This window comes from Cryptomeria japonica, chromosome 8 (assembly GCF_030272615.1).
Source record: "Cryptomeria japonica chromosome 8, Sugi_1.0, whole genome shotgun sequence".
NCBI classification, from domain to species: domain Eukaryota; kingdom Viridiplantae; phylum Streptophyta; class Pinopsida; order Cupressales; family Cupressaceae; genus Cryptomeria; species Cryptomeria japonica.
Window position 1 is genome coordinate 530291732 of NC_081412.1, and position 24313 is coordinate 530316044.

The window sequence follows — 24313 nt, forward strand, 5'->3', positions numbered from 1 at the left end:
CTCAGTTCCATCAACATCAAGCAAACCTTGGCCGTGATGAGTCCCGAAAAGGTTTCACCGAAGGCTCTGTTTCATCGACATAACAATATCAATGAAATTGCAAGTTTTATGAGACTTGTAAATGGCTCACCGAGGGATTACTTTGGTGGAAATAAGGATATCTGACAGAGAAAGACGCGTTGCAGGCCCAATAGACAGGTGGTGCCCAGACGGATCTCGTAAGCCAATCAGAGGGTGATACATCTTGACATGCGGCACAAGAGAGAAAATAAGCCGAGGTTAAAGGTCGAGTAAGTTGAGGAAAGATCAACAGTAGTCCAAAATATCTAAGGGATATCGCTATAACGCTATAGAAAGATGCTCGCCAGTCACCTCCACGATATGGCAACAAAGCACGTGCAGAAAAGACAAAGGAGAGGTGGGCAGCTAAGGTGCTAAAGATTGAGAAGTTTGAGGACAGATCGATAGCTGTCATGATACCGTGTGACAAATATGCTCGATGATTATTCCCTGCGAAATAGCGACTAATGATGTGGCATTTAAGGTGCCACCCAATTGGACCTGCAAACAGTTTTTGGTTGACATGTGGCAAAAGGCTATAGATGAGCGAATGTATATATTTTTTAAATCAACTTTGAACTTGAACTTTGAACTGGTTCAAAGTGGTTCAATGGTTCAGAGTTCATTGGTTCAAAGTGGTTCAATGGTTCAAAGTACATTATCATCACTCATTCCCGTGGGCCCAGGATGAAGAAAGAAAACAAGAAAAGATAAAAGAAAATGGTGAGGCCCACTAGAAAGTAAATGAAAAGTTAATGCAAGAAGCCATGGTTCATGCAGATGATCCAGTGGCTGGCAATAAAAAATTGCATGGTGGACTCAGAACTAGTTGTTTGAACGGTCAAAAGCCCGCAAAGCAAGGAGATGAATTTTTGCATGAAGGATTAATGGAGATGCTTATTGATTGTCTGAACATGCAAGTGTTACATACTGTTAGAAAGCTTGCTAACAAAAGTTTCAACATGGAGAGCAGTTGCCAGGGAATGCATAAGATTTTTTTTCAATGGGATTTATTTTTCATACAGTTACAGTTCAGTTCATCATGCAACTTTCACATGGGGATAGCTATTTTTTGTATTTAGACATGCAAATTTTTAAACAGGAGGTTCATTTTTTTTCAATGGAGCTATTCAGGGTGAGACTGGCAATTCCATATTCAGTAATGAGGGTTTCTCTTCATGTAGGATCAATGACAGTCCTTTTGAGCAGTAAAGATTATTATTTTATAGTATTATGCATGAGCTTTTATGCCATTTTGGGGCAGATTCACCCAAGGCTTTTTTCATGCAGTCATTTTAGGGTTTTGAAGGGGATTCATCATGATTTCTATATATTTCTTCTCTCCTTTTTTCCCTTTGGTTCTTTCTTTTTTGCATACACTTTTTTGCAAAAAAGCATTGTAGCTCAACAGTATTTGAGTTTTGTAACAACAACACTCCTTTATTTTTCAGTAATATAGTAGCATATTTCCTTCTTGGTACTTCTTGTATTATCTAGTGAATGAATGATTTGATAATTTCCTGTGATTTTTATCCTCTAATTTATCTCATTCAGTCAATTCGTGGTGTGAGGAGATACGTGTTAGTTGCAGGTTCTAGTTTGTGTTAGTTGATTTTAATTGCTTGAAGTTGTGAAAACTTGTTGTTTTCCTTAATGCGTGCATTAAATTCATCCTTCTAGAAAATGTTTATGCATCTACATGTTCAGTTGAGTTGTGAAGCACTCAAAGTTATTTGTTGAAGGTTTTGTGAGTTAAGCAAGTTGCAGACCTTAGATAAGATATTTGGTGCATCACTTTCATTAGAATAGATTTTCATTACATACAAGATTTATATCCCTTTCTATCCCTTTTCTTATCAATGGTATTTACAAGAGATTCACCAAACAGGAAGCTGACCTGATCTCTAGAGATTCATCTTCACTTTGAGCAACCCACAGGCTTGAAGGTGTTTCCATGTTTCACAGGATTGCTTGTTTTCAAACTTAGCATCATGGGTTCAATCCTCAGTGACAACAGTTTTTGGCACGCTCGGTGGGACACTTTTGAGCTATCATAGCTCAAAGAAAATCCTTTTTTTTTTGCTATTGTTTTGGTATTGACAGCAGCATTTCAGCCTATTGAGGTTATTTTTTCTAAGTACCCAGTGACTTTATTTTCTGGTTTTATATGCAAAACGGGTCTTAACAACATATGAAAAAGTATCAAACCAGATAGAGTGAGGATCCGGTTGAGAATATTAAGCTACCACCATCACAGAGAAGGTCAAGGACAATGAAAAAGATAGAGAAAACAACAAATTCAGTAGTTGAGTTTCTAGAAAGTTCGTCAATTGAAGTTTTTCTTGAAACTCTAGATCTTAATCTTCTATCTAATTATTCTCCTCTACCTAATAATTCTCATCCCAATTTTGCCACCCACATAAATCTTCTTTTTGTAACTACTCCAATTCAGCCATCTATTACACAGAATCCACCAATAAATCCTCTAGTATTTACAATGGTCATACCAAGAGCACATAATTTTGCACCCTTCAATGGAGGTAGCCCTTTTAATTTGACCCAACATGATCCTATACCAGGAGCAGCTCTGAAAAGTCTTCTTAGTTTCACTGGTGAAGACCATGTTACACCCATTGAGCACATAAGAGATATAGAATCTCTATGTGTAGTTTGCAGTTCACCATATAACCCAAGAAAATGTAGCACTCAAGCTACTGGCAGCATCATTCAAAGGCAAAGAACTTGAATGGTTTAGGGGTTTGCAAATTAATTCAGTTACTGATTGGGATGATTTGGGTGATAAGCTAACAAAGCAGTTTGCAGATAAATTGGATCACCTATCATTGGTTGAGCAGATGACCACTATCAAGAGGGCACCGCAAGAGTAGATAACTGATTTCAATTATTGTTTTGAGTGAACCTGGAATATTATTCCTACAATGGTAAAACCCTCTCCTGAACATGCATTTTTATATTATTTGAGAGCTTTAAATATTGATATTGTTGTTATGATTCAATCTATGGGTGGGGTTACATTACTAGTAGCTTATGATATATCTATTAGAGAATAAAACAACCTTATACAAACTGGTAAAATTTCCCCTAGGCCTCATTTGCCTATTTTTCCTGATATACAGTCATTGATACCTTTACAAGTACCCCTATAGCTGCAATACTTGTTGTTCAAGCACTAGGTTTTCAAAATTATGTTCAAAATAGTGTTGTAGTAGACTCGTCAAAGCAACTACAGATGTTACAAGAGATGTTTATAAATAATTTTGAAGCAACTCAACAAATCCAATAGACTATGCAGAATTTTGGCAATGAATTGGTGAACATCAAGAAAAATCAGAACCAAAATCAAAGGTATGAAGCCCCATATCAAGCTCCTTATCAACCCAATAGGCCTAACTACCAAGTTGATGTTCAGAATCAAAGGAGAAACTACAACAATAGGCAAAACCAACACTATAATCAGAATACTACTAGCAATTTTAAAGAAATTATTCCTACTCAGAACAATATGGCACAAGAGTGGTGTTTTCCTTGCCAACAACCTCATAATCAAGAATCATGTCAAAATGCAATGAATGCTCAATCACAAGCTTTGATGGTTTAGAATAACATGTCTTATGAGGATGCAGGTATAAATGAGGAACTAGAAGGTCCTGAGGTGGCTATGATAAATTGGCAAGGTGAGGAATTTTGTGGAGTTAATCATCCACAAGAACAAAATAGACCTTTTTCACCCGTTGCAGAAAATACAAGGTCAAAGAAATGTGCTATTGATATTGGACAACAACCTGCAAATAATCAACAACAAACTGTAAATAATGGACAACAACAAAATAAATCCGGACAATATTCAGATAAAGGAAAACAACAAGCTTCTACAAGTCAGCAAGTTGTTAGTACACCTCCACCTATCCAGAATGTGCAGATTTTACCAAGAGGACAACTTACAACACCTAAAGAGTAGCAGAAGGTTCAATCTCAATTAAAACCAGCTCATCAAGAGCCCGTTATTCCAAAAGTACAACACAAGGTTAGTGGTGTTCTATTGAATCTATAGAAAAAACTACTATTTCCATGATAATGATAGATGCATTGCAAATTTCTGGACAAAAAGAATTGTTGAGAGACAAATTGGATAATCTTTCCTTGACTAATGAGCCTCAAAAAGATCAGCCTAGAGTTGCATTAGCTAATGATATCCTAGTTATGAATAATCAGCCAATCCAAACACCAAAGCCTCCTCTATTTTTTGTAACATTGATAATTGGCAACCATCTAGTCCATAATTGCTTGATAGACTCAGGAGCCAGTAGTTCAATTATGCCCAAAGACCTTGCAGATAAACTTGGTCCAATTTATGAGCCTATTTCTAGAGGATTTGTACAGTTAGATGGAACAACAGTTAAGTCAGTTGGATTGGTTAAAGATATTAGTTTGACTTTGCATTCTTGTCCTAATTTTGTAATACCTTGGGACATGTACATAACTGACTTACCTCCACATTTTTCTATTTGCCTATCTAGAGATTTCACATCAAAATTAGGAGGATACCTATCTGCTGGTTGGTCACATTTATTTTTTAGAAGACGGTATGGTACTAAGGTTACCATTAAGTCATAACCCCAAGCCACTTAGAACCATATAACCCAAGTCCTATAAATGCAGATCTTTCCATTAGAGACCATGAGGAGTTACCACCTATCCAGGATCCATATACACCTGTTCAAGGCATACCTGATGTGAATTTGGATGAGTGGGCAGCCCAGAATACTGCAGAAGACCCTTTCATTAGCATAGATGAAATAGGTCTTGGTGTTTATATGATTCATGAGGAGGATGTTGTTATGCCTAAGCTTGAAAAAGAGGAAATTCCACTTGACCAACAGCCAAAATAGCAGAAAAATCAGGTTTGGCAGCTCTATTTTGATGGCTCAAGAGGTAAAAATGGTTCCGCAGGTGGTGTTATGCTAGTTTCACCCGAAGGTATGAGATACTACACTTCTTTTAGATTTTGTTTTAGCTGTACAAACAATACAGTTGAGTATGAATCATTAGCACATGGCTTAGAATGGGCTAGGCAGGAAAAAGTTAAATGTTTACAAGTTTTTGGTGATAGTGAACTAGTTAAGAACCAAGTAAGGAATATCCATGTCACCAAAAATGATGTTTTGAAGATGTACAAGTGTAGAATTTGGGATGTAATTGAAGATTTTGACACATTTAATTTATTGTACATACCTAGAAGTCAAAATAAAGAAGTGGATAGGCTTGCCGCTTTAGGAGCTCAGTTCAATATTCCAAAAGAACTAGAAAATATTGATAGACAATAGTATGTTAAAGTTGCAGTAAGGCCCTCAGTTCCAGATAACACTGTTAATTGGCAAGTTTTTGACTCAGATGAGTAGATTAACAACTTTAACATACTTACATTGAGTTTTCTGTTGTAAATCAGTGTAAGTTCAATGATCAATATGAAAATTAGTTTCTCCATTGAAAACTAACAAGCTACCTAAGGGTCTGGTAACCCTTGAATCTATTTTTAATGCAGATGATTAGGTTAGGAAGGATAAAGGAAACATGTTTGTGAAGGAAGAATATTATGAACCTTTTGAAATATTCAAGGACAAGCTACTAAAAATTGGCAAGGTATGTACCCCAAAAGAAAAACATGCTTTTGTAAAACTTTCTCAAGAATTCAATGACATATCTGCATGGAGGTATGAAAAATTGAAAGGGTATGATCCTCATTTAGCTCAGCATACCATAGAGTTGGTAGATAATGCAAAACTAGTAAGGTAGAAACAAAGGCCTCTTAATCCAAAATTAGAACATCTTATGAAAATTGAGTTAAATAAGTTGATTGAAGGAAACATCATATTTCCAATCAAGCACATATCCCGAGTGTCCAATCTAGTTCCCGTTAGGAAGAGGACTGGTGAATTAAGATTATGTGTTGATTTTAGAGATCTAAATAGAGCATCCCTGAAAGACCATTACCCATTGCCCTCAATGGAGCAAATTTTGCAGGTTGTATCAAGATTAGAGAGATTCTCATTACTTGACGGTTATTCAGGATATAACCAAATTCTGGTCAAAGAAGAAGACCAGTACAAAACAACATTTACCACCAAGTGGGGTACAATGGCTTATAATAAAATGTCATTTGGACTAACCAATGTAGGGGCAATATTTCATCGTGCAATGAATATGGCATTTCAAGGCCTGATTAACAAGTTTATTTTGGTTTACTTAGATGATGTAACTATTTTTTTAAAAAAGACTAATGAACATCTTGACCTTATCAGACAGGTATTTGAAAGATGCGAGGAATATGGAGTTTCATCAAATCCCAAGAAGAGCATATTTGTTGTTCGTGAAGGCAAGTTGTTGGGATATATTGTTTCAAAGCATGAGATTTCAATAGATCCTGAGAGGATCACAACCATACTTGCATTGCCATTAATAGCACATAAGAAGGGACTCCAGAGTTTCATAGGTAGGATTAAATTTATCAGAAGGTTTATTCCTAATATTGCAGCATTGATGCAGCCACTTACAGCCATGCTCAAGAAAAACATTCCTTTTCAGTGGACTAAGGAAGGTAAGAATAGTTTCGAAGAGATTAAAGAAGCAATTGCAGCAATCCCTACTCTCATTAATCCTAATTTTAAGAAAGATTTTATTCTATATTCCTTTGGGAGTGAGGAAACTATTTGTGCAATGTTATGTGAGCAAAATGATGAAGGCTTAGAACATCCAGTTGCTTTCTTTAGCCAGATTTTGCATGATTATGAGACTAGATACTCATTTATAGAAAAGCATCTGCTAGCAGTAATAAGAAGCCTTAAGAAATTTAGGCACATGCTCTCTAACAATAAGATTCAACTTATGGTTGCTCATCATACAGTGAAAGATTTTTTACTCAGCAAAGACATAAATGACAAAAGGGCAGGTTCGATTACTAAGGCAATGGAATATGACATCTCTATCAAGGTAACCAAGCTAGTTAGAGGCAAGGGTTTATGTGAACAACTTGTTGGAAGTACAAAAAATAGTAAAGAAGAGGAGAAGCAAGTTGAAACAATGCTTAATAATGAAGAACAACCTATTGCCCCAGCTTTGTCAGTCACTTGGAATCAGCAAATTATCCATTATTTACAAACTGGTGACTGTCTCAAAGGCTTAGATAGATCAAAATGAAGGTATTTCAGGCTACAAGTTATTCCTTATGCTTTAATAGATGGTATTTTGTTCAAAAAAGATTATAACGATGTTCTATTAAGATGCATTGAGCTAGATCAGATAGAAAAAGTTCTAAAAGAATTTCTTGAAGGACCTGTAGGAGGTCACTTTGTAGCAAGAATAACAACCCTAAAAATTATGAGAGTTGGTTATTATTGGCCTGAAATGTTTAAAGATGGTCACTCATGGATAAAGAAATGTGAAAAATGTTCATTGTTTGTAGGCAAACAGAGGCTGACAGCCTTGCCTTTGAAACCAATTGAAGTAGAGCAACTTTTTGCAAAGTGGGGGCTTGATTTTAGAGGACCTATTAATCCACCTTCAAGCGCAGGTCACAAATGGATTCCTACAACAACTGATTATTTCACAAAGTGGATAGAAGCAGTTCCATTGAAAGAAGCTAATGAAACTTATGTTCTAAATTTCTATCAAGACTTAGTGTCCAAGTTTGGTACCCCAAAATCAATCATTTCTGATAATGCTTTAGCTTTCATTGGTCTTAGAGTTTCAGATTGGTCAGTTAAGCATAATATATATATTTGAATGCTTCATCCAATTATTACCCTCAGGGTAATGGAAAAGATGAATCAACTAACAAGAACTTGATCAACATCATTAAGAAGACCATTTTTGAGAATCAAAGAACTTGGTAGCCCTTTGGGCTGACAAAATTACACCTGAGAGATCAATAGGTAACTCTCCTTATGTTTTAACTTATGGCAAAGAAGCCAGGTTACCTATTTCAGCTGAATTGCCAACTTTGAATTATGTAAATTAGTTTGAGTTACTTGAAGAGCGGCCAATGTAGATTAGGCTTGCTCAACTTATGGAGTTAGAAGAAACTCGCAGGGAAGCATATGGAAAATTATAAATTCACCATGCTCAGATGAAGAGAACCTTTGATAGAAAATTTGCACCATGCAAATTTAATCAGGGCGATCTTGTTTTCAAATGGGATGAATTAAAGAATAGACTTGGTAGACATACCAAGTTTGATGCCATGTGGGATGGCCCATATGTTATCATGGAGTGCAAATAGAATAATGCTTTCCAGCTTGCTAAATTAGATGGAGAGGTGTTGCCAATCCTTGTCAATGGGATTCACCTCAAACTATGCTATTGAGTACTACCAGTTTGCATATGTACATAATAGAATAGTTGCATTTATTTCTTTTCAGCAGTTTGTCAAGCTCAGCTATAAGAAGAGCTATAGTATTTTTAATTAAATTAAGTGCTTTCAAGCACATCAGACTTGATTTTTCCAGTCCGTTTTTGTTTCTATTTTCCTTAAGTGAAAATTGCACAGTGTGTAGGCTCAGCTGTATGCAGAGCCTTTGTAGTTTCCTTTTCAGTTTTGTTTAGAATGCTGAGATGTAGTTACAGATTTTGAGGAAAGCAAAATGCACTCAATGCCCAATGGATATGCTAGGCTACTGGATTCTACTTTTTAGCAGGCAAACACCCCTAAGAGATCGCCAAAAATGTTACCAAAATTTTGCACATGTCAAATTTGGTGCCCTGATGAAGCCTTGCATTCATTTTGAAAGGGTCCAAATCATGAGCAAGAAATCAGAAATACACCTTTTTTCTCTAACATGTTTTCTTCATGTGCAGATAGAGGAGAAGCAATGCAGCATGTGGGTTAAAATGGGCTCCCGAAGAGGTTGAGCTCAACATGCTGATTTAAGAATGCCAAAATCTCCCTGTCGCCTGATCAAGTAGCGACAAAGAAGGACTCAGAGGTTTTCAAGCATCAAGCTCAAAGATTTTCATGACAAACACTGAAGTGCAAGTCACATATAACAACAAGGGTCGTGAAAAGCACTTATTCCACATTGGTAGTGGGAAGGAATTCTTCAATATTTAAATGTAAAGCCGCACACATATCAAGCATCAAAAGCTTGAAAGCTTTTGGCAAGAGGCAGCTCGTGGCCTGGTGGACCCCGTGTGCACGCATCTCAAGGCATCCTAATTTTGTGACTGACTGGAGGGAAGAGACTTAAGAGTGAGCAAGTTGAAGAAAGATCAATGGTGATGCAAGAGATCTAATGACTATCGCTATGTCGTGATGAAAAGATGATCGTCAGATATTCATGCAGTCGGTATAAACAAAGAAGTCGGTATGCATAGGCTAGTCGGTTACAGAAGAAAGCAGTCACAGAATGCAGTATACACCGAGCTGTCTACCGAGTATCTTTTTATGGCTACCGAGCAGTAAAGTTAACACACTGAGTTAATATTCACCAAGTGAAACGTGTTACCAGATACATTGAACCTGGACATGCATATGAAAACATGTTACAAGATTGAGGCACATCTAACCGTTATTACATTGGAAATTGCACTAGAAGATTGTTTATGATTGCGAGGTCAATCTAACCAATGAAATATTTTGTTTAGTTATTCATTCGAGGAATCTTGTTTGTAAGATCGAAGCAATGAATTGGATCACCGTTTTAAGAGATCTATATATACAACATTATTGAAGTGTATGTATGCATGAAGGAAGACTGTTACAGAGACACAGAGGTCACCGAGAAGGTTTTCAGAGGAAAGTCAAAGAATAGAGTAAATAGAAGGGTTTACCAAGTTACTATATGGGTTACCGAGGTATGTTATAAGCAAGGTAATCTTATCCTGAGCACATAGAATCTACTATAACATTTCAGATGTAAAGTTGCAGATGTTTGTAATGATTTTATTGTAATATTGTGAAGTTGAAAGAGAAACCTTTAATAGGGTAAAAGACTCTAACCAAGTCTATAAATTGTAAAGCCTCTAACCAGGTGCAGTATTCAGAATAAATGTTATAAAATCCTTTAGCAAGGTAGATCTAACAGATCTTGTTACTCCTAATAGGGTAAGCTATCAGAAATAGCTAAATGTAGCTCTAACTGAGCATTCTTTATTACTGCAGTAGTGAAGTTGATATAAAAACTAATGGCAACTTGATAAGTAGTAACAATCTCCCCTTTTGACATTAGTTGAGATGTTTGACAAAAACTACTTTCAAAGTCATAACTCAAAAATCTATATACTTTGCAAAATGACTACACTTGACAATATATACAATAGTCAATGAAATAGTATATGCAAATATACTCCCCTTATCATTATTTTGTATATAAGTCAGATTTTGTATGCTCGGTTCTGCTCTATGCTTGTGTGCTCTGCTTGCTCTGCATGCTTTGCTCGGTATACTCCCCTATATACAATACTCAAAACTATATTACCAAAATTGTATCACTCTCCAAATATAGTATATTACTCCCCTTATGTAGTATTACTCCCCTTTTTTGACAAACATCAAAAACTTAATTGCCATCTGGGGGCGGTAACGGATCAAAAATAGATTTATACTTGTTCCGGGCGTCGGTGAGTGCTACTGAGAGTGCATCCTTTACACTTTCCATTAAAGAATTTTGTGCTTGAATATCAGCCAATAGTGATATTAAGCCATCAAGAGTGCTGCCCTCTTGTGTAGTAGATAGGCGTGTAGCTCGGTTAATCTGCTCTTGAACAGATGAGAGATGAGGAAGGAATAATGACTAGAGGGTCATTATATCCATCCTGATCTTATTCTCTTCATTTCTGAGTTCTAACTGTTGAGCCATGAGTTGTTGAAGCTGAGTATAAAAATTCTGAACTAAATTAGGCTCGGTGGTCAACTTAGTTGAGAGATCAGTGATCTCTTTCTCAATTGCATCAATTTTATTCTTGATATCTTTAATGAATAAGGAAAATGTACAAATTTTCTGAAATAAATAAAGAATATGCTTGAGTTGAGGGGACAACTCAGCAATGAATTTGACAAGCTTTACTTTCCCTATAGCGAGAGCTTTTTGTACCTCTTCTATCATCTTTGCAGTAAGCTCTTTATCTTTTAGCTTGCTCAAGTACTCAGATGCATCAACTCCAAATGTTTCTATTTGAGTAAGGATCATCCCGTTGAATGTGGATGGCTGCATCGGTTGACACTGTTGCTAAAGGTAGCATATCTGTTAGTAGTGTCTTTACCTTCTGTAGTACTTTATTCTTCTTTTGAATGGCCAATTGTTTTTCTTGTTCGGCCTTTGCTTTGCATAGTTCACCAAAATCAATAAGTGCTTGCCCCTTTAATTTTGAGATATCCACATTGGGCAACACGATCGGTTTAGTTAAATCAACTTTGAAACTATGCTTTCTCACCTTCTTCTCTTTACCTTTGGTCGGTTGTACTAAGACAAGTGCTTGTGAGGCTTGCTGACCCTCGGTAGGTTGCTCGGTAGATGCAACACTTTGGTTGGTTCCTATAGCCATTGTGGTGTCCTTGGGTGTCTCGGTATTGGGTGTCTCAGTACTAGGGGTCTTAGCTATAACATTTTCAGTGCTTGATGGTGCTTGAGACATCTGATCTTTAGTTGTATCTTCTGATGCTTTAGACTTGTGACCATTGGTGCCTTGTTCCGTATCCTTAGGAGCTTCGGTAGAGACAAGTGGCTTGATCGATAGATAAGGTTGAACTTGTTCTAAGACAGATTCACTAGATACAAGTTTTGCATAGGTAGTGCCTTCTATCATTTCCTGCTCCGGTACTTCTGCATCGATGACATCTTCAACAATTTGAATAGTGTCAGCCGGGTCTTTCTTGGTAGCATCGAGACCTTGCTCGGTGACATCAACAATTTCAACTTGAGATTGTTCACCGACATCCTTTATTTTGAAGATTTCTTGCCTCTTGGCTTTTGTCTCATTTTCTACATCATTGTATAGCCCATTCATCAATTTTAAGGCTCTTTGTTTGACAAGAAATTTAGAATTGTATGTTGTCAAATGTTATTTAATTTCTACTACAAACATATTATGAAATAGATGGAGTAGACTTCTTTCTCTTATTTGTTTCTCTGAGTCCATTGCATATTTCCATCTATTATGTAAGTATAGTTCACTCGGAAGTGACTTTACTAGTTCTAATGGATCTAGCCGAAACTTTAGAAGTGTGCAAATGACAACTTCTTCAATTTGTCACTTCTCATCATTATTCCTAGTCTCATTTTTGACATATCTAAATCTTGCAAATCCACCATATTCTTTAAGATTGGCACAAAAATTTTCAACGCTATGAATATTTACCTTCTTTCTTTTTACAATCTGAAATTTGTTTGCATCATCGGACTCTGTATCACTAGACTCTTTTGCCAGAATGAGTCTCCGAGTAGATTTCTTGTAGGTCTTGGTTACCTTGGGTGTAGTAACACTCTTTTGTTTCTTACTCAGTGATGCAACTAATTCTCTAGTGTTAGGTCTTTTTGTTGGTGGAGTCGGTAGGGCCTTTGAAATGTCATGTTTCTTTCTTTTCAAAACTTTACCCTTAGGCAACTCGGTACTTAATGTTATTGTTGCCTCTTGAGCTTCTGATTCCTCTTCGGTAATGGCAAGAGTGTCTTTGAAAGGTGTAGAGGAGGATTCTTTTCCGAATTTCTCAGATAAAACCTTTATCATCTTTGTAGCCTTTCTTGTAGCCTTGGGTACTACGATGCTCATTTTTACTTTTTCTTTCACCTCTTCATAAGTTCCATATCTTAGTTCAGTAGCATGCCTTGGCAATGAAATGTAGGCATCAATTTGTTGTTGTGTGATATCATAGTCAATCTTATAACCCATTGGTGGCAAAGATTGAGTCCTTGGTTCAACAACATTCACATAACAGTAATCGGTGTCTACCTCAAAACATATATCATCCTTATATTTCTCTACCAGCTATGGTGGAATCCGGTACCTGTTATGCATCTTCTCTTGAAATTTTCTGAAATAGTCATCCATGATATCATTAAAATTATCTCCCAATTTCTTGATAAAATCATTGATTTGATAGGTGATAGGTCGGTGTAGCTCCCAAACTACTTTACTGACTGAGGGAGAGAACTTCTCAAAGTAGAAAAACATGCATACAAGAAGTGAACCAAACTTCAGTGTATTTGCCGAGTTGTTCTTCTTCGGCTTCCTTATTGTGTTTAGGTTCTCAAACAAGTTCTTCAGTAGCACTTCACATAAATCTACTTTCATTCCCTTTTTCACTATTTTATAGGCTAAGTCAACTGCGGCACATGGTACAATATTTTCCCTTGCTAATTGGAAGAAACAGTAACCAATTACTCTAATTGCAAACTTAAGTTCTGCATCAGTAACATTGTTCAATTTCAGTCCTCGGTAATTAGATTCTACTCCAGTTAGACTGATTAACTCCTTCTGTGATATCATTTTCTATGCTCGTGCATGATCATAGATAGGATACCCGGTGATCACATGAATGATTTCCTTGGTGATTTTGAATGGTTTCTCCTCTAGCCACATAAAATCATCATGAACTCTGCTTAAAACAAACTTAACTCACTGGGGTTTGAACACATGTGGATAGGCTAGGGCTTCAGTTAATCCCTTGATTTTGATATGCTCATACTTGCTATCCATTTTTCCATTGGTACAAAGTTCATCATATGTGTCACTAATCTCAACATGACCAAGTTCTTCAACACGGCATTTGGTGAAGAATCTAACATCTTCGACTAACAAGACTCAATCCGAGATGAGTGAAAATGCAGTTTTGTCATCCGGTTCAGAGGCGACTTTAGGAGTCAAAGAGTACTTCAGCGAGGGATTCTCCACATTCTTGACAACTATGGGATCTTGGATCTTGGGTGCCATTGTAGATTTCAGGTAAAAACTTAGCAAACTATCCTTAGGGTTTGATGGTTTACAAATGACTAACGCTTCACACTCGGTAGATAATAGCAATTTGACAAGATCAAAAACCAGCTTAACAGTGTGATGAGATTTGATGTAAATACCTTGAAATTTTCTCTGAATGAAGTTTGATCACCTTGATTCGCTCTGCTCTGCTCTGCTCTCTTGAAAACTTGGTGAATCAAAATGACCGTTGAAATACCTTTAAGTACACAAAATACCTTATCGGGCTCCGTGCGAGTTAGGTCAAAACATTAAATACACTCGGTTCACCTTTAACTGATTTACTCCTTTTTTTTTGTTTTAACCGAGTAACCAAATTTCCTTCATTTATCGACTTGATAGACTTCCTGTATACACCGACTTGACAGGTTTCCTGTAAAGTACTTTTGATAGAATTTCAAACTTACTAATGCATCTTAACTATGCAGATTTTGAATTTTGTACATAATAGAATAGGAACTGTTATGATTTAACCTTTAGAGAATGCAGTCCCTTCATACCTTTTCAGATTAATTTGGAATAGGTGCACCTAACTTGGTAGGTAAGGTGCTTTCTTCATCTGACATGATTTCCTTCTTTTTCCAAATCATCTTAAATTTTTCTTTTATCTCTTCAGTGTCTCTTCTAGATTGATCTCTGCAATCACCAGCTAAATGTCCAACTTTGTGACAATGAAAACATGCCATACAAGGATTTCTCCATGATCTTTGGTTGTTCATTCTAAACCTTATAAAACAGTTGGCACTAATATGTCCATATCTTCCACAACATTCACACCATATCCTTGTATTGTAATCCCATGGTACTGCTGCATATTGTTGGTAAGAATCTGTGTGAGTTCGGTAACCTTTTGCTCGGTGTGGACACCGCATGTAGTTCTTTTGCTTAGACTAGCACTTCTCGGTACTATGTCCATATCTATTGCAGTTTGTACAAAACCCTTTGAATTTTGCCTTCTGATAGTTGTTAACAGACTTTGTCCTACATTGATTAGATGTGTGACCATATTTATTGCAATTGTAACAATATCCATTGGACTTAGTGATATTCGGTTGCTTATCTTTTCTAATCTGGCATATGTTGGCAGTATGACCTTGATTTCCATAGTAGTAGCAAATAGGCTTCTTCCTTTTGATGTTATTTTTGTTTCCAGCTTGCTTTGATGATTCTCCTTTCTCGGTAGTATGAATTCCTTTCTCAGTTGATTCTTTTCCTTTGTAACCGAGTCTTGCATCTTTATTGGGTCTTCTTGTATTCAGTTGCTCATCCAACATCTTTGATGCATCATAACTCTTCTTCAATGTTTCTTTGGATTTCTTCTCTGTTTCAAGTTCATCAGTCAACCTTAATACTTCAAGTTTTAATGCTTGATTTTCATCATTCTTTAGAATTGCTTCATGATGTGCAAACCTAGTTGATCTGTCATATTTTGTTGAATCCTAGTTAACCTTATGATTTCATCATTCTTATCAAATACTATGACTTCAAGTTGTTGTTTCTCTCTTTGTAGATCTCTTGCTTTATCCTCTGCTGTCCTCAATGCATCTAGATTTTCAGTCATCTGTGTATTGAAATGTTCATGTTCTCTTTTCATTGCTTTTAGTTGATCAGCCAATGCTTTGTTCTTTTCTTTCAATACTCCAATCATTTCTTTAGTCTCTTCAGATATACTATTCTTAGATGATGTCTCAATTTGTTCCACTAACTCTTGAGAATCCTGCAAGTCATCAGATAATCTTCTTCTTACTTTCAGAGATTTTTGCATTTGCCTTTGCATGTCTGCAATCACTTGATTTGCATGATCCAGCTCTTCTTATAGATACACAATCCTCCGAGATTGTTTATAGCCTTCCATTGATAAGATCTTTCTCTTTAGGTAGTTAAACCCTTTTCCAAGATTCAAGCTCTGATACCAATTGTTAGGCCCAATATGGAAAGCTAATGTACTGAGAGGGGGGGGGGGTGAATCAATACTCCAAAACCTTTCTTGAATAATAACCTTACTGTTATGCATAAATAGATTAGTGCAGTAACATAAAATAAAGTTAAAACAAATCGATAACAATCATACATGATTCACTCTATAACACATATATTTTGGTTATGCAGAAACTCTTCGTTAGAGAGAAAAACTGTGGTGGGGATGGCACCCACAACTTCACTACTGCAATAATAAAGAATGCTCGGTTAGAGCTACATTTAGCTATTTCTGATAGCTTACTCTGTTAGGAGTAACAAGATTTGTTAGATCTACCTTGCTAAAGGATTTTACAACATTTATTCTGAATGTTGCACCTGGTTAGAGGCTTTACAAATTATAGACTTGGTTAGAGTCTTTTACCCTGTTAAAGGTTTCTCTTTCAACTTCACAATATTACAATAAAATCATTACAAACATCTGCAACTTTACATCTGAAATGTTATAGTAGATTCTATGTGCTCAGGATAAGATTACCTTTCTTATAGCATACCTCAGTAACCCATATAGTAACTCGGTAAACCCTTATGTTTACTCTGTTCTTCGACTGTTCTCTGAAAACCTTCTCAGTGACCTCTGTGTCTCTATAGCAATCTTCCTTCATGCATACATACACTTTAATAATGTTGTATATATAGATCTCTTAAAACGGTGATCCAATTCATTGCTTCGATCTTACAAACAAGATTCCTCAAATGAATAACTAAACAAAATATTTCATTGGTTAGATTGACCTTGCAATCCTACACAATCTTCTAGTGTAATTTCCAATGTAATAACGATTAGATGTGCCTCAATCTTGTAACACGTTTTCATATGCATGTCTAGGTTCAATGTATCTAGTAACATGTTTCACTCAGTGAATATTAACTTGGTGTGTTAACTTTACTGCTCGGTAGCCATAAAAGGATACTCGGTAGACAGCTCGGTGTATACTACATTCTGTGACTGCTTTCTTCTGTAACTAACTAGACTGTGCATACTGACTTCTCTGTTTATACCGACTGCATGATTCGGTAGTGCTAACCGACTAGAATATATAGTATGACTTTGGATATAAAAACTAATGGCAACTTGATAAGTAGTAACAAATTACACCTAAGAGATCAATAGGTAACTCTCCTTATGTTTTAACTTATGGCAAAGAAGCCAGGTTACCTATTTCAGCTGAATTGCCAACTTTGAATTATGTAAAAGAGTTTGAGTTACTTGAAGAGAGGCCAATGTAGATTAGGCTTTCTCAGCTTATGGAGTTAGAAGAAACTCGTAGGGAAGCATACTGAAAATTATAAATTCACCATGCTCAGATGAAGAGAACCTTTTTGCACCACACATATTTAATCAGGGTGATCTTGTTTTCAAATGGGATGAATTAAAGAATAGACCTGGCAGACATACCAAGTTTGATGCCATGTGGGATGGCCCGTATGTTATCACAGAATGCAAACAGAATAATGCTTTCCAGCTTGCTAAATTGGATGGAGAAGTGTTGCCAATCCCTGTCAATGGGATTCACCTCAAACTATGCTATTGAGTACTACCAGTTTGCATATGTACATAATAGAATAGTTGCATTTATTTCTTTTCAGCAGTTTGTCAAGTTCAGCTATAAGCAGAGCTATAGTATTTTTAATTGAATTAAGTGCCTTCAAGCACATCAGACTTGATTTTTCCAGTCCGTTTTTGTTTCTATTTTCCTTAAGTGAAAATTGCACAGTGTGCAGGCTCAGCTGTATGCAGAGCCTTTGTAGTTTCCTTTTCAGTTTTGTTTAGAATGCTGAGATGCAGTTCTAGATTTTGAGGAAAGCAAAATTCACTCAATGCCCAATGGATATGCTAGGCTACTAGATTCTACTATTTAGTAGGCAAACACCCCTAAGAGATTGCCAAAAATGTTACCAAAATTTTGCACATGTCAAATTTGTTTCCCTGATGAAGCCTTGCATTCATTTTGAAAGGGTCCAAATCATGAGCAAGAAATTAGAAATATACCTTTTTTCTCTAACATGTTTGCTTCATGTGCAGATAGAGGAGAAGCAATGCAGCATGTGGGTTAAAATGGGCTGCCAAAGAGGTTGAGCTCAACATGCTGATTTAAGAATGCCAAAATCTCCCTGCCGCCTGATCAAGTAGTGACAAAGAAGGACTCGAAGGTTTTCAAGCATCAAGCTTTGAGATTTTCATGACAAACACTCAGGTGTAGGTCACATATAACAGCAAGGGCCGTGACAAGCACTTATTCCACATTGGTAGTGGGAAGGAATTCTTCAGTATTTAAATGTAAAGCCGCACACATATCAAGCGTCAAAAGCTTGAAAGCTTTTGGCACGAGGCAGCTCGTGGCTTGGTGGACCCCATGTGCGTGCATCTCAAGGCATCCTAATTTTGTGACCGGCTAGAGGGAAGAGACTAAAGAGTGAGCAAGTTGAAGAAAGATCAATGCTGATGCGAGAGATCTAACGGCTGTCGCTATGTCGCAATGAAAATATGATTGCCAGATATCATCACAAGTTGGCAACTGATGACGTGGCGGAATAGAGAATATAAGACCAAGGACAGGTGGCAAATAGGTGGTGGTCTAGTGGCTAGTGACATATCACGTATGGGTGGACATTGAGCAGATCTTGGTCGTGATGAGTCCCGAAAAGGTTTCATCGAAAGCTCAATTCCATCGACATCAAGCAAACCTTGGCCGCGATGAGTCCCGAAAAGGTTTCACCAAAGGCTCAGTTTCATCGACATAACAATATCAATGAAACTGCAAGTTCGATGAGACTGGTAAATGGCTTGCCAAGGGATTACTTTGGTTGAAAGAAGGATATCCAACAGAGCAAGATGCGTGGCAGGCCCAACAGACAGGTGGTGCCCAGATGGATCTCATGAGCCAATCAGAGGGTGATACATCTTGAAATGCGGCACAAGAGAGAAAATCAGCTGAGTTAAAGGTCAAGAAATTTGAGGAAAGAGCAATGGTAGTCCAAAAGATCTAAGGGCTAGCACTATACTGCTATAGAAAGAAGGTTGTGAGTTACCTTCGCGACATGGAGACAAAGCACGTGCGGAAAAGACAAAGGAGAGGTGAGTGGCTAAGGTGCTAAGGATCGAGCAGTTTGAGGACAAATTGACGGTCGTCGTGATACCACATGATGAAGATGCTCGATGATTATCCCCTACGACATAGCAACTGATGACGTGGCATTTCAGGTGCCACCCAATCAGACCTACGAACAGTTTTTGGCTGACACATGGCAAAAGGCTACAAACGAGCGGATGTATATATTTTTTAAATCAACTTTGAACTTGAACTTTGAACCAGTTCAAAGTGGTTCAATGGTTCAGAGTTCATTTGTTCAAAGTGGTTGAATGGTTCAAAGTACATTATTATCACTCGTTCCTGTGGGCCCAAGATGAAGAAAGAAAACAAGAAGAGATAAAAGCAAATGGTGGGGCCCACTAGAAAGTAAATGAAAAGTTAATTCAAGCATCCATGGTTCATGCAGGCAATCCAGTTGCTAGAAATAAAAAATTGCACAGTGGACTCAGAACTGGTTGTTTAAATAGTCAAAATCCCGCCAAGCAAGGAGATGAATTTCTACATGAAAGATTAATGCAGTTGCTTATTGATTGTGCGAACATGCAAGTATTACATACTGTTGGAAAGCTCCCAAAATAGAGAGATGCATTTTTTCAACCATTTTTAATAGTAGTTTCAACACAGAGAGTAGTTGCCAGGGAATGCATAAGATTTTTTTTTCAATGGGATTTCTTTTTCATACAGTTACAATTCAGTTCATCATGCAACTTTCACATGGGGATAGCTATTTTTTGCATTTAGACATGCAAATTTTTAAATAGGAGGTTCATTTTTTTTTAATGGAGCTATTCAGGGTGAGACTGACAATTCCATATTCAGTAATGAGGGTTTCTCTTCATGTAGGATCAATGGTAGTCCTTTTGAGTAGTAAGGATTATTATTTTACAATATTGTGCATGAGTTTTTATGCCATTTTGGGGCAGATTCACCCAAGGCTTTTCTCATGTAGTCATTTTAGGGTTTTGAAGGAGATTCATCATGATTTCTATATATTCCTTCTCTCCTTTTTTCCCTCTAGTTCTTTCTTTTTTGCATACACATTTTTGCAAAAAAGCATTGTAACTCAGCAGTATTTGAGTCTTGTAACAACAACACTCCTTTATTTTTCAGTAATATAGCAGCAGATTTCCTTCTTGGTACTTCTTGTATTATCTAGTAAATGAATGATTTGATAATTTCCTGTGATTTTTATCCTCTAATTTATCTCATTCATTCAATTCATGGTGCGAGGAGATACGTGTTAGTTGCAGGTTCTAGTTTGTGTTAGTTGATTTTAATTGCTTGATGTTGTGAAAACTTGTTGTTTTCCTTCATGCATGCATTAAATTCATCCCTTTCTAGGAAATGTTTATGCATCTACATGTTTAGTTGATTTGTGAAGCAATCAAAGTTATTTGTTGAAGGTTTTGTGAGTTAAGAAACTTGCAGACCTCAAATAAGATATTTGGTGCATCATCTTCATTAGAGTAGATTTTCATTACATACAAGCTTTCTATACTTTTTCTTATCAATGGTATTTACAAGAGATTCACCAAACAGGAAGCCAACCTGATCTCCGAAGATTCACCTTCACTTTGAGCAACCCACAAGCTCGAAGGTGTTTCCATGTTTCACAGGATTGCTTATTTTCGAACTTAGCATCACGGGTGCAATCCTCAATGACAACACGGACATCATATTGTCCTAAAGGATCATATGGTGGCATAAGGGGTCATGTTGTGTACTAGGATGTTAAAAGGGGTCATATGGGGTACCAAGGGCCCACACATGTGTTAGAACACCATATGACCCCTTAGGACACCATATGGACATGATATGGTCCTAAGGGGTCATATGGTAATCTAAGGAGCCATATGGTGTCCTATGGGTTCATATGGTGTTGTTAGGGGCCATACTCTCTCTCTCTCTCCCTTTCCCATTATCCCCTCCCTCTCTCCCCTTCTCTCTTAGTCTCAGTCTCACTCTCTCTCTAGTGTCTCTCCCTCTCCCCTTTTCTCTCTCTCCCCTTTTACCCTTCTCTCTCTCTCTCTCTCTCTCTCTCTCTCTCTCTCTCTCTCTCTCTCTCTCTCTCTCTCTCTCTCTCTCTTTTCTATTCTCTCCCTCCCTCTCCTTTTCACCCTCTCTCTCCCTTTTCCATTCTCTCTCTCCCTCCCTCTCCCTCTCTCTCCCTCCTCCCTCTCTCTCCCTCTCTCCCCCTCTCTCTTGCTCTCCCCCTCTCTCTCTCTCCCTCTCTCCCCCTCTCTCTTGCTCTCCCTTTCTCCCCCTCTCCCTCCCCTTTCCACCTCTCTCTCTCTCTCTCTCTCTCTCTCTCTCTCTCTCTCTCTCTCTCTCTCTCTCTCTCTCTCTCTCTCTCTCTCTCTCTCTCTCTCTCTCTTCACCCTCCCTCTCCCCCTCTCCGTCCCCCCCCTTTGAATCGGTATTGGATATTTGATTCAAATCGATATCCAATTTGAATCGAATATTCATTGTGTGGACCACATAAAATAGGATTGTGGGTCATTTTGTGCATTCCAATGGTCCCTACATTCATGTTGTAGATGACAAACATGGGTTTTCAGACACAGTGATAAAAAATTAGTTTTTTTGAGATTCTTCTAGACAAATTTATAATTGGCAATCATTTTAGAGCATCTTTGCGGAGGTATAATGGGGAGCAGCAGTCGTTGAAAGCATAAACATAAAAGAAATATTTCAAATGAGAAAATTGAAGTATATAGACAAAGAGATAGAGAAGGTCATAGGAGGAGAAGACAACGTTAGTCAAAAATTGGGGAAGCCTTTGCAAATGTTAATTCAAGTGAAGAGGAAATTGAATTTGAAAATGTTGAGCTAGTTATTGAAAATGAAAATGAAAATGTAGATTTTGATATTGGAAATGTTGAACATAATAGTCAAATTGGGAATGAAAATGTTGAAATAGATATTGAAAATGTTCAACATGATATTGAATTTAGGAATGAAAATTCAAGAATTGAAAGCGAAAATTTGGGAATTGACAATGATGGTGAAAATTTGGATATTGACATTGAAGGTGAAAATTTGGCAATTGATATTGGAGGTGAAAATTTGGGAAATTTTGACATTGAAGGTGGAATTTCTCTACCAAGTGAACATTATGTAACATCGAATTACATGAGAAATGAAGACCCTCTCGTGGAAAAAATTCAAGACCTTCAAGAACCCCAAAATGGTTACTTCAAATTGATGAGAACATTATTGACAATCTTTAAGGCAAGAGGTCAACACAAACCATTCAATTGTGAGCTACGCAACTTTTCAACCAATATTTTAGCAATAAGACATTTACTGAGCAATGCCAACTTTTGTTCAATTGCTAAAGATGCAAAAGATGAGACCATTGCTAGCCAAATTGAAGATTCATATGAACAAGAAGATGGAAAAAAAATTCCCTCAATTCTATTGGAAAGAATAGAAAGGAAAAAGATAAGGGAGTCACTCGAAGAGTGATTACAACCTCCTTAGTAATCCATCATTTGAGGAAGGCTCACTTTATGAGACAAACTTGTCTTCATTTAAACATAAATCATAAAACTTTGGGTAGAGCACTTGCAAGAAGAGAAAGACTTGATGGTCCTCTTCAAGATGATACATGGGATTTTGGTGGGAGGCTTCCATGTGTTGATAAGAATTTGACCGATAATGTGAAGGAGAAAATTCATCAATTTTGGCACTCTTATTCTAGAGTATCACCCAATATAAAAGATATTTTAAATTTAAGAATTGAAAATTGAGACCACACACCGCATCTTAAACATTTCTTGGAATCAAGCCAAACAATGATACCAATGTTTTTTAGAAACACATCCAACTTTGCAAAAATCGCAAAGGGCCTTTGAATCTTTGAAGCCATTTTATTGTGTACCTCTTAAGATTCATAATACTTGTTGTTGCAAATACCATGTGGATTTTTATGAAATTTTATGCTATATTTATTCTATGTTGCATACTAATGATATGTTGTTGTCCAGTGTGGTGCAATGCAATTTTTGAGATCATCAAGAGACTTGCTAGATCTATTTTTATGTCATAGAGATGTTGAATTCTTTTTCTATAGAAATGATTGTTTAAATGAGAAGTGCTCACAATGTGGTGGCTTATGAAAGTTTGTTTCATGTTTTCATGAGGGCAGCAAACATGAGTTTGGAAATAATATTGTTGAGAAAAAAGATATGAGACAGTGAAATATACTTTAAAGAGTGGAGGTGAAGGTTCTAGATGCATTTAATGATTTTTTCGTTAACTGAAAAATTGTTGCCCTACGAAAAACCGCTCTAAATATTGAAAATCTGAAACAGGCTATTGTAGGTAGCCCTCATGTGACCCTGTAGGTTTAAATGGATCATTCACAAGTGTTACAGATTCTAAGATAGAGCCTATCAAATTTTGATAATTTTTCACACTTAGGGCACTCAAGGGACGAGGCCAATAGGGTATGGCCCTGAGCATTTGACCAAGTGGGGGGGGGGGGGGGGCACAAAATAGGAGCATGCTTGGGGTAAGAATTCCTAACCAAACATGTTGGAACTGATGGTTTGTGCCCATGATGAGTAGAACGAGAATTTCGCTCCATGGCAACTTTTCATTGAATGCATTTGACAATTTTTTCGTCAACTGAAAAATCACTACCCTATGAAAACCACTCCGAATCTTGAAAATATGAGACAACCTATTGTAGGCGACCCTCACATAACTTTGTAGGTTCAAACAGATCATTCGTGGGTGCCAAAAATTCAGATATACAACCTACCAGATTTTGATAATTTTCCGCACTTAGGGCACACAAGGGCCAAGGCCGATAGGGTATGGTCCTGAGCATTCGAATGAGTGGGGGGGGAAAAATAGGAGCATGCCTAGGGTAAGAATTCCTATTTAGATGTTTTGGAATTGATGGTTCACACCCACAACAAGAAGAACAAGAATTTGGCTCTATGGCAACTTTTCATTGAATGCATCTGACATTTTTTTCATCAATTGAAAAATTCTACCCTACGAAAACTACTCCAAATCTACAAAATCTGAGATAGGCTATTGTAGGTAGCCCTTACATGACCCTGAAGATTGAAACAAATCATTCACAAGTTCCATGGATTTTTTGATACAACCTATCAAATTTTGATAATTTTTTGCACTTAGGGCGCTCGAGGGATGACGTTGGTAGGGTATGGCCCTGGCATTCG